This window comes from Copadichromis virginalis, linkage group LG23 (assembly GCF_057382275.1).
Source record: "Copadichromis virginalis isolate Kocher_CV1m ecotype Utaka linkage group LG23, C_Virginalis_male_GT1.1, whole genome shotgun sequence".
In the NCBI taxonomy this organism is placed as follows: domain Eukaryota; kingdom Metazoa; phylum Chordata; class Actinopteri; order Cichliformes; family Cichlidae; genus Copadichromis; species Copadichromis virginalis.
In genome coordinates, this window is record NC_140639.1 from 51,740,501 (window position 1) to 51,752,780 (window position 12,280).

Genomic DNA, 12,280 nt, shown 5'->3' on the forward strand with positions numbered 1-12,280 from the left:
GCGACGTACGAAGAACGGGCCCCAGGAAGCAGAGTTATAATAATAATGGATTGGATTTTTATAGCGCTTTTCAAGGCACCCAAAGCGCTTTACAATGCCACTATTCATTCACTCTCACATTCACACACTGGTGGAGGCAAGCTACGGTTGTAGCCACAGCTGCCCTGGGGCAGTCTGACAGAAGCGAGCTTCGGCTTTTGTGTTGTTAACATGTTTAATGTTTTGTATTTTCTTCTATTTAATCTCAAAAAGCTCCTAAAACAGTCAGTGATCCCTGTTGACCTCCCTCGGCTTTTATTACCGCTAATCATTTATTTAAGCTCAGTTTTTAAAACCTTAGGATGTAACTGCAGCCCAGCCCATGCAGCAGTATATGAATGACTAACCTCGTATTGTGGATGGATTATCTCAGTTGTTCTCCTGGCTGAAGTTTGGTCCTTTTACAGCATCCTGCCATGCGATTGCATTTGTTCCTGACCACCGAGAACACTCACGTTAACTTTTATCGAGTGGAAAAAAAGTTAGCTTGTTTATATTATGCTAACATAGCTGTGTCGCTAGCGGTCACGTAGCACATCATTATATACCAGCTAGCCCAACTTCAGTAACCCTACAAACGTCACTGCTGTTTAGTTTTCTGTCTTCATTTATGTTGGAAGTGATAACAGAGCTGTACGTTTGAATTTGTTTCCAAAACCCCGCAGTCAGGACATGCTATATTGTATTTAGATAGAAGCTAGCGAGCTAACTCCCTGCTAACTTCTAACTCTGTTAAATGTCATAAATTCCGTTTTCATGGATGCCTGGATGTTAAACTCAATTGTTACACCTGGTAGAGCAGAACGCTGATCATTTTATTAAAGATGAAAGACTTTAGACAGTTTTTCAACTCTCAGTAATGCCATAGTGATCGTTTGATATATGGACCTGCAGCGGAGTTTAGACCCAGACACGGCTAGTGACGTCAGACTGAACAATCGGATAATCATCACCCCTCAACTTTCTCTCTCTTTCTCATCTAAATGAAGTTTCTGCTGGACTAATTCAAGCCTTGAAACAAAGGAGATTAAATATCCATTGCAGACAATAGTGAACAGTGCAGGTAAAAGAAGCAGAAAGTGTGATCAATGTGTGAATTCAGTTTACTTAAAAATAGATTTATGTTTTTTTCTTGATGCAGTTTATGTTAGAGTGGTACAAAAGATGCACTTCTGCATCTTAACCACAGACTGTATGTAAACGATCGATGCAGCCACCCTGACATCACCCATAGGTTTGTGGATTACAGCATTGGCACCTTAAGTTTGGCTCCCACAATTATATGTGATATTAAATGGAATTCCCATGTTTGAAGAGCAAAAAACCAGGTTTGAAGACATTGCTGAAAAATCTGAAGGGTTTCTTTTGAGTTTTGAGTCAGCGCTGCAACATAACTGAGCACGGCACATTAAAAATGCATACTTTATACGTATTTACATATATTTATGTATACGTATATATATATTTATCTGTACAGTGAACTTGAGATGACCACCAACACTGGCATACACATTCACAGTGTGTATCAGTGTCAATATTTACCAATAAACTTAAACAATGAGTTTTAATCAAAGAATCATGTGAGGCAGAGATATTTGTAAGGAGAAAGGATTTCTTCATGTTTTGAGGAAGTGCTGAAGACTGAAGTGACACAACTTCAACTTTATGAATGACACTGATTGATTTTATTATTTTGATATGATGTTGCATTTATTAATGATGGCTGCTGCTCCTGTCTCTTCCATCAGGTGAAGAATGCTGCTCATGCTCGTCCGGCAGGTCCTGCTACTCCTGTCGCATCTCCAGCCGCTCCTGCTCCTCCTTCAGTTCCTGTTGCTCCTGCAGGGACAGGAAAAACGCGTGGGAGCAGCGCCCTCTCGCTAATGTGCGAAAGGGCGCTGCTCCCACATAAAATCTGGGCGCACAAGATTACCCGCTCTGAGCCCTTCCTGCAAGAGTGCGCAACGCCCACGCCACCACACAATCCAGTCCACCTCTCAAACACGCACCAGATTACACCACTCGGAGCTCCTCCTGCACGCACACGAGAGTTGGCCACACCCAGCCACCACTCAATCTGGGGCATCTCTCGCACGTGCACTGAGGAAAGGTCCATAACCTGGTCGGGAGGGGGTATTCAGGAGGTTCAACGCTGGAACATTGAACACTCCAACCTCCTCCTGCACGCACACAAGAGTTGGCCACACCCAGCCACCACTCAATCCGTGCCACCTCTCGCATGCGCACCAGATTACACCACTCCGAGCTCCTCCTGCACGTGTGCGAGAGGGGGCCACACCCAGCCACCACTCAATCCGGGCCACCTCTCACACATGCACTTAGGAAAGGTCCATAACCTGGTCGGGAGGGGGTATTCAGGAGGTTCAACGCTGGAACATTGAACACTCCAACCTCCTCCTGCACGCACACGAGAGTTGGCCACACCCAGCCACCACTCAATCCGTGCCACCTCTCGCATGCGCACCAGATTACACCACTCCGAGCTCCTCCTGCACGTGTGCGAGAGGGGGCCACACCCAGCCACCACTCAATCCGGGCCACCTCTCACACATGCACTTAGGAAAGGTCCATAACCTGGTCCGGGAGGAGGGATTCAGGAGGTTCAACGTTCTACAGATGAACCTCACACTCTGAGCTACTCCTGCACACCTCTTGCACATGCACAAGATTACGCCACTCGGAGCTCGTCCTGCAAGATGGCGCCACAACCAGCCACCACTCAATCTGGGCTCATCTCACAAACCCACTGAGGAACGATCCATAACCTGGTCCGGAAGTGGGGGGGAGGAGGCTCAACGTTCCAGCGTTGAACCTCACACTCCTGCACGTGCGCAAGAGAGTGTCACACTGGACAAACTCTTGCACTCGCAACAAGATTACACCCTTCCAAGCCCCTCCTACACGCGCACGAGAGGGGGCCACACCCAGCCACCACTCAATCCGGGCCACCTCTCGCACGCGCACCAGATTATGTCACTCTGAGCTACTCCTGCACAAGATTACCCACTCTGTGCCCTTCCTGCAAGAGTGCGCAACGCCCACGCCACCACGCAATCCAGTCCACCTCTCAAACACGCACCAGATTACACCACTCGGAGCTCCTCCTGCACGCACACGAGAGTTGGCCACACCCAGCCACCACTCAATCTGGGGCATCTCTCGCACGTGCACTGAGGAAAGGTCCATAACCTGGTCGGGAGGGGGTATTCAGGAGGTTCAACGCTGGAACATTGAACACTCCAACCTCCTCCTGCACGCACACAAGAGTTGGCCACACCCAGCCACCACTCAATCCGTGCCACCTCTCGCATGCGCACCAGATTACACCACTCCGAGCTCCTCCTGCACGTGTGCGAGAGGGGGCCACACCCAGCCACCACTCAATCCGGGCCACCTCTCACACATGCACTTAGGAAAGGTCCATAACCTGGTCCGGGAGGAGGGATTCAGGAGGTTCAACGTTCTACAGATGAACCTCACACTCTGAGCTACTCCTACACACCTCTTGCACATGCACAAGATTACGCCACAACCAGCCACCACTCAATCTGGGCCACCTCTCACAAACCCACTGAGGAACGATCCATAACCTGGTCCGGAAGTGGGGGGGAGGAGGCTCAACGTTCCAGCGTTGAACCTCACACTCCTGCACGTGCGCAAGAGAGTGTCACACTGGACAAACTCTTGCACTCGCAACAAGATTACACCCTTCCAAGCCCCTCCTACACGCGCACGAGAGGGGGCCACACCCAGCCACCACTCAATCCGGGCCACCTCTCGCACGCGCACCAGATTATGTCACTCCGAGCTACTCCTGCACGCGCACAGGATCACACCACACCCACGCCACAAAAACACTCCGGTCCCCTCCACACTGAGTTTAGAAAAGTTCAACATTAACGTGGACACTGCATGTCCCCTTAACATTTCCACTTTAGCAAATGTCACCTGCTGAGCGGTCCTTACTGCACTCTTCAAAAGGTTTCAATCTATTAATAATATGACAACATTCATTTGAACAAAACACATTCTAATTAAAATAATCGACCTGATTTATGGCACAAATCTCACTTTTTTTTTTAGGAAAGAGAAGCACACACACACACACACACACACACACACACACACACACACACACACACATAGTTTCTGTAGCCAAACAAAAGATAACAGATCCTAAGATACAAACATTTTCATTCCTCTTAGATTTTAGCAGTTACTCAGAGTCTAGCGGTAGGCAGGAAAATGAACACAAACATGATTTGTCTAAGAACAGGCTGTAAGATAGTACTTGCTTGGTTATATCACACTAAAGAAATTACAAAATGTGAGCACCCATGTACATGCATGCAGCGAATATCAAATTCTACTCTTTAAAGCATTTATGCAGCAAGAAGGTACCTTTGAACAGCGGTCTCCAACCTTTTTTGCACCACGGACCGGTTTATGCCCGACAATATTTTCACGGACCAGTGTCTCAGATAAATACAACAAAATAAAACTAGTATCAGTATCGAAAAAAAGAAGATTTATTCATAACACATGTGAAAAGACCCAGGAAAACCGAGTTAACAATAAAAACGATAACAAAATAACGCTTAAAACCGATAAAAACCCTGAAAACCAGACATTTCACACCTGAGCCTCAACTCTCGCGGCCCGGTACCAAACGACTCACGGACCGCTACCGGTCCGAGGCCCGGGGGTTGGGGACCCCTGCCTTAGAACAGCCAGTCCATAAACCGGTCCGTGGCGCAAAAAAGGTTGGGGACCGCTGCCTTATGCTGGGCTTACACTGTGCGATTTTTGGCCCATTTTGAGCCGATTTTTGAGTCGTGCGACCGTTTTGGCGATCGGCCCGATTTTGGCCTTCATCGTGCGTCATGCATCGTATAATATACGTGGGGTAACGAGACGCGATTAACCCCTCACGACCAGCTCCCGATCATCAATCGCTTGGTCGTGAGCGACCCTCGCGAGGGTGTCACCGCAGTTTGTCACACTGCGCACGCGCAAACACAAATGTCAGCGAAAAAGACGGAGCAGCACAGCAGTGCAGCGTGTGATCTGGACACAAGCGATGGAGGAACAACTTGTAGAACTTTGGAAAGCTCATCCAAGCCTTTTCGATGTGGCCTCACAAAATGATCACGACCACAACAACCGTGAAAATAGTTGGATCTACACTGCTGCTCAATCACAGCTGATCAATGTTTTTCATTAGCAATTTAGCAAAGTTGATGGTGGTGGTGTGTCTGTGTGAGTGAAAGACAGAGAGAGCGAGCGACAGATTGTCTGTTATAACCTTCATTTTATGGACGCACAGTGTGAGCACTCAGGTCGCATCAGAGCATCGGGCGGTATAGTGTGAGACCCTGCATCGTGACCTATGACCCCTGCGAGTCAACCGTACAGTTTGAGCAGGAGCTGAAAAAATCGCACAGTGTCTGCCCAGCATTAGAAGACCAACACATGTACAGGTCCCTCCACACTGTGTTTAGAAAAGTTTAACATAAACGTGGACACTGCATGTCCCCTTAATAATTCCACTTTAGCAAATGTCACTTGTCGAGCGGTCCTTACCTTAAAAAATAATCTCTTTTTCTTTCCTCTCCTCTCTTTTTCTCCTCTGTAATCCAAAGTGCATGTACCAGCTCTGCCAGCATTTTTCAAAATGTGTTTTTTCCATAAATGCTATGACAACATTCATTTGAACAGAACGCATCTGACGCATTTGCTAAGCTCCACCCCCGGCTACTGTTGAGCAGTACCTGGTTACCTGGTTTCTATATTTCTCCATGTAGCACAGTGTCTTGTTAATTTATTAGGTTGAGTCGTTTAAAAGAACATGTCACAAACTTGTATTGATTCACAAATACACCACCTAATCATATGTGATAAGTTGGGACTAAATTTAAGTTGTGTAATGGTCAAGCAACTTGATAGCACAGTGTAATTGTGCGAAATTAATCAAAGCACCCCCAAAGATTTCTTACTTTTTTGAGAATATTTGCTGTTTGTGTGACACACTACTAAAAATATAAAAAGCATACAGTACTGTACTTGTTTGAGGCGTAATATTTTAACAACAAAAGTATAGATAACCCCCCCTCCCAAAATGGTTTGTTCCAGCTCTCCCCTACTCTGACTCTAGCGCTCTGGCTGCCAGAGCGATGGTGGCTGAGACGCAGCGGTGCAGAGGTGTAAGTGCCTGGCTTAAAACAGGGCATGTTAGCTGCATTTAACCTTCAGTTACTCTTTCTACAGTTAGGTAGGAGTCAGACCATGTTTCTTTTTAGCTGAAAAGCATTACACCAGGTAACCTGCAGTGTTGAAAACGTGTTTTCTGACGATGTTTGCTGCCCTACAATCCGTCCTACTCTGTAGTAAATTCAGCGACATTTGACCCGTCCTGTTGCTCCCATTGAAATGTATACAGCCTATTTAAAATCTAAAACTTTAGATTGTCCGCAGCCTGCTGTTGTTACCACTGTCCTGTTTGAAATGGATGCTAACTGACTGAATGCCCATTAACCTTATAACTGTTGTGTGCGTGTGTGTTTGTGTACAGAGAGACAGCCAGGTTCATAATGGATATAAGGACGTGTAACCGAGGACAAGGGATGAGTAAACGGGGCAAAGAAATAATTGATCATTTATTTATTACATAAGTTAAACATACAAATTCCCAGTCGTTTCCAGACAGGACTTACAACACATCCTGCCGATATCCCAGCTGCGCATGAGACGTACCACACAAACTGTGCGAAATAACACTACAACCCGTCACACCCCGCTTAGTGACACTGCAATCGTGGCACACACTGCAAACAATTCGGGTCTCAGCGCAGCTGGGAATCAGTGCTATGTATGGCCTGTGATCTGAGAGATAAAGGGAAGTGGCACAAACAATTAAAATAAAAAAAACAAAAGAGAGGTTAGTCCGCCCTTACAAAACTTACTCTCAATCAATAACCGCCTCTACGGCTGGACGGACTAACCAAAACAAAATTACAAATCAATCAAAAGAACAAAAAAAGGACAGCAGAGACAGCACAGCTGAAAAACAAACAACATTATCAATTAAAATATTACCCAATAAAATAGCAATTTTATAAAACCATTCAAAATCATGAAACTAAAACAAACACTCAATATACCTACAATATTGATCAGTTTCCCTGCGCGCAGTCGATCTAGGGCTTGATCAATTCTTCTATTAAAATTCGTGGTCACACTAAAAAAGTCCAATGACACATTAAAAAAATAGGCACATGCAATAGCAAAAGATCCAAACAAAAAATGGCAAAAGTCTCTTACCGACAGTATACCCACTCGCACCTGAGTGAATTAATTGCCTCTGGTTTTTTCCACAGAAGAGCGCTGACTTCACCCCACACACCCACTACCTTTTCACAGCTCTTCAGCCAATCACCTGGCAGCGAGCAACAAACTGCCAGGTGACACTTGTTACAACCCTCCCCTTCAAAGGGCATCGGCGACCCGACGATGAGCTGAAAAGAGAGCACACTTAAAATTTTGCTCATTTTATAATGGATTGTGGCAATTTAAATGGGTTTGAGTGCTGTCCAGCAGTCTTCCTCATTGACCTACGAGACCCTTGCGTCAAGCTGGCAACATCTTCCTCCCCAGGTTCTAGGTCCCCAGAACAATCCAAATGGGGCACCCCCACATGTGTGGGACTCAACGTCCCTTCCTCCAACACTGCAGAATCGCCTCCATCTCCCTGTTCTGTAAACATCTGTTCCACTTCATCAACCATACTGTTATTTGTGGCCAACATTCCGGTTAGATCATCCTGTTTTGACATTTGTAGGCCACTATCTTGGTCTCCATCCAATTCCCTGATTGGAATGTTTCTCAACTCAGTTCGATGTACTTGTCGAAGTGGACCAGTGTGCCCAGCAGGAGCGACTGAATATACTACGCCATGACCAGGAGGAGGTCGCACTACTTGAAAGGGCGTGGGATCCCAAAAATCTTGAATCTTATTGCGACCTCTTACAGAGTGGTTTCTCATATACACCAAATCGCCCTGCTCCAAATCAGGACTAGCACATTTAGAGGAATTCAAATCTCTCTGAACCCTTCTCCTTTCTAACCGTTGCTGCACAACATCATATGCAGCAGCCAAGGACTTTTGGTGTTCCTGTACCCACTCTTCAAGAGTGACGTCCTCATCAACTTCACTGCCAGCACCCAACCAAAAATCCACTGGCAACCGTGGCTCTCGCCCGAACATCAAATAATATGGAGTCATACCAGTTGACTGATGTACTGTGGTGTTATACGCATATGTGACTTGGGAGAGATGCCGCGGCCACCGGCGCTTTTGTTCAGGAGGCAGGGCACGCAGCAAGTCATGAAGTGTACGATTAAATCGTTCACATTGACCATTACCTTGTGGATGATAGGGTGTCGTCCGACTCTTCTCTATCTTATAAATTTTACACAGCTGTTGCACCAAAGCGCTTTCAAAATTTCGCCCCTGATCAGAATGTATACGGCTTGGAGGCCCAAATAAATGAAACCAATGCTTCACTAAAGCCTCTGCCACTGTACTGGCTCGCTGATCTTTTGTAGGGACAGTCTGAGTATATTTAGAAAAGATGTCAGTCATTACCAAAATGTTCTCTTTACCATCAGTTGAGGGTTCAAGTACTGTAAAATCAATTGCCAAAATTTCATGAGGCCGAGATGCAGAAATACTACCCATAAAGGTTTTAATCTTTGGCACAACAGCCTTAGAAAGAACACACCTTTCACAATCTCTGCACCATCTCTCAATATCTGCATACATGTGCGGCCAATAATATCGCGAGCGCACCAACTGCAGTGTACGCTCAACCCCTTGATGGCCATGCTCATCGTGGAGTAAACGAAGGACGCGGCCCTGTAAACACTGTGGCAGCACCAGCTGGTCAACCTCCCTCACTCCATCAGGAGTATGAGTGCAGCGATACAACACAGACTCCCTTTGTTTCATCCGCCCCCATTGACGGACCAATTCCCTCGAACCCTTACCAAGACCATCTCTTTCCTTTGAATCTGGCAACCTGGCCACCTCCCAATACTTTAAGAAGGGACCAATCACAGGGTCTTGTTTCTGTAACGTACAGAGATCAGAGAAAGAACAACCAGGTAAAACGCTTATCTCTGCCTGAACACTGGGAATCATCTCACACTGCACTCCAATATCATTAGATAATGGACCATCCAATTCCATTACAGTTCCATGTAGGCGGGACAATGCGTCTGCATTAGCATTCTGAGCCCCAGGCCGATATTTTATGGTCAAATCAAAAGCGGCCAGCTCTGATGCCCACCTCTGTTCTGTGGCACCTAGCTTTGCCGTGGACAGATGGCTTAGTGGGTTATTATCTGTAAATACAGTGCAACGATGACCCAAAAGATACTCCCTAAACTTTTCAGTGACGGCCCACTTGAGAGCTACAAGCTCAAGCTTCATGGAACTATAATTTCTCATATTCCTCTCTGTAGGCTTTAAGCTCCGAATGGCAAAAGCTATTGGCCGCAATTTACCCTCATACTCCTGGGAAAGCACTGCCCCTAGACCCCCATAGCTTGCATCTACTTCCAATGTAAATGGCTTCTGAAAATCAGCAAAAGCAAGCACTGGTGCAGAAACCAGAGCAGCCTTGAGCTGATGAAAACTTTGTTCACACTCCAAATCCCAAAAATCCAATAACGGTTTTGGGGGGGTCCTACCTTTTCTACCTGGAGGGAGGAGTGCAGAGACCAATCTATGCAAGGGAGCAGCCATGCGTGAAAAACCAGCTATGAATCTCCTATAATAACTAGCAAATCCTAAAAAGGAACGCAGTTCTGCTAGATTGCTGGGCGTTTTCCAATCCCGCACTGCAGCTATTTTATCTGGATCAGTAGAAACTCCTTCGGCAGACACCACATGCCCCAAATATTTCACTTGCCTCTGGAAAAACTGGCACTTGGAGAGTTTCACTTTAAGCCCCTCTTTATCCAGACGAGAGAAGATTTCTTCCAACCGCTCCAAATGCTGTTGCACGGAGGATGAAAAAACAATCACATCATCCAAATACAAAAGCACCGACTGATGTCTGCAATCTCCAAACAAACGCTCCATCAGGCGCTGAAATGTACTGGGTGCATTACACAAACCAAACGGCATGCGGTTGAACTCAAACAAACCAAATGGGGTACAAAATGCAGTTTTAATCTTATCCTTCTCAGCCATTTCCACCTGATTATAACCACTAGCCAGGTCCAAAGTGGAAAACCACTGAGCACCAGTCAAAGCATCCAAGGATTCTTCAATCCTTGGCAGAGGAAATGCATCCTTTCTGGTCTTGGCGTTTAACTGTCTATAATCGACACACATGCGTAGACTTCCATCCTTCTTTTGAACAAGAACTATTGGGGATGAGTACGGACTACTACTTTCTCTGATGATGCGAGCTTGCAGCAGCTGTTTGATATGATCCCTTGCCAGTTCATACTGAGACGGAGGGATTCGCCTGTATGGTTGTCGCACTGGTGTTTCATCTATCAAAGGAATTTCATGAGTGATCAATTTACTACAACCAACATCCAACTCATTCTTGGCAAACACGCCGCTATACTTCTGCAATAAAACTTTTGCTTGCCGTTTCTCGCTCTCCTCAAGACTTTCAAATTCAGGCAAATCCAATTCCGCTGCATTGTCTGCCATTGTATGACTGGAAATATAAGCTGTACAACACTGTGAATTTACAGAGACCTGTATTTCAGAGTTACCCTCTGCTAGCACACTGGCCAGTTGAACTGTAGCAATCACCCGACGAGGTGTCAAATAGACATCAGTTTTACCAACATTAGTAACTGGAACAAAAGCCTCCCCTCCTTCTCCCTTTACCAATGAAGGAGACACCAATAGGCCTTCCGGGAGAAAACCATCATCAGGCCCGAGGGGTTCAATCAAGAGGTCAATAGGTGTATTCACAGGCATCTTTGGACAGGTAACAGGAACATAACTTCGCGTTCCAGCTGGAACACAGAAAGACTTCTTACCCTGTACTCTAACACGATGGGGTTCAGGAGAATTTGCCATGGCCTCCATCATTTGGCAGTATCTCAACGCTCTTCTCCAACCACGTGGCGCAGTCTTCAAAACTGGAGCTTCCCAGAGGTCAGAACCATATTGTTTACACAATTCAGAGTAAAGGGGGTTCAATACATTCATTCCTAACACACCAGGTACAGATATCTTTTTCTGTGCCATGTGGCTATCTGTTGGATCTCCCACAATCAACACCCCTCGACGAGGTAGGTGAATTCCCAGGATTGTAACATCCAACTCAATATACCCAGAATAAGGAATTTGTAGGCCATTAGCTGCTTTAAGTCCCAACCAACCACAGTCTTTAAGCTTTTTATCACTGAGATGAGAAAAGTTATTTTTAAAAGAGCTTTCTGTGATTGTTGTGACCATGGACCCTGTGTCCAGCAAACATGAAATAATAACCCCACCCAAATCAACCTCCCCTTCCAAGCATTCACCAACTAGATGACCGAGTTCTACATTACTGGAGCCTTGCAACCCTCCCACCAGTGTGTGGCTCTGTGCACTGGTGGGTACTAGTTTTCCGCCGCCCCAGTAGTTTGGCCATCAGCCCTAGCTGCTCTTTCATGCTGATTTCCATCAGAATTGGGTAATGTCGGGCAAAATCGGGCAATATGTCCAATTTGCTCACACCTAAAACAAATGGGTTTACCATTCACCGTCCTTCTACGTCGAGAAGTGTGATTGCTAGAAGCAGCCACCTCCTGTGGGTTTAATGCCTTAATGACCAACTCTAATTGTGTCTGTTGGGCTTTAAAAAGGGACACCAACTCAGCATATTCTGATGTTCTAGAATCGACACTTTCACAAGAAGCTTGCATATCTGCAGAGACTGAAACAGACTGATTATATCTAGACCTAAAAGGCTGATTCTCATACTGTGCCATCCACCTGGTCGCTTCGGCTCTCGCCTCACGAATCGTCCACTGTGGGTTGGCATTAATCAAATCTCTCAGCCTGATCCTCAATGTCAGATCTCTAACACCATCACAAAATTGATCACGCAGATCTTTTGAAGCTTTTCTTGCGGCTTCCTCATCCGTTTTAATAATCTGGTCCATTAAGGCCATCAAGGAATGAGAAAAGTCAATTAAGGACTCG

The 12,280-nt window shown here is 46.0% G+C and overlaps 1 long non-coding RNA gene across 1 annotated transcript; it reads right to left on the reverse strand.

Moving 5' to 3' along the window:
- Window positions 1-1,701: 1,701 nt before the first annotated feature.
- Window positions 1,702-6,032, reverse strand: LOC146682218 (uncharacterized). Its single transcript, XR_014917872.1, has 2 exons — window positions 5,644-6,032; window positions 1,702-1,878 (listed from the first exon to the last, which is right to left on the reverse strand). It is a non-coding gene; the product is annotated as an uncharacterized LOC146682218 (long non-coding RNA).
- Window positions 6,033-12,280: the final 6,248 nt, after the last annotated feature.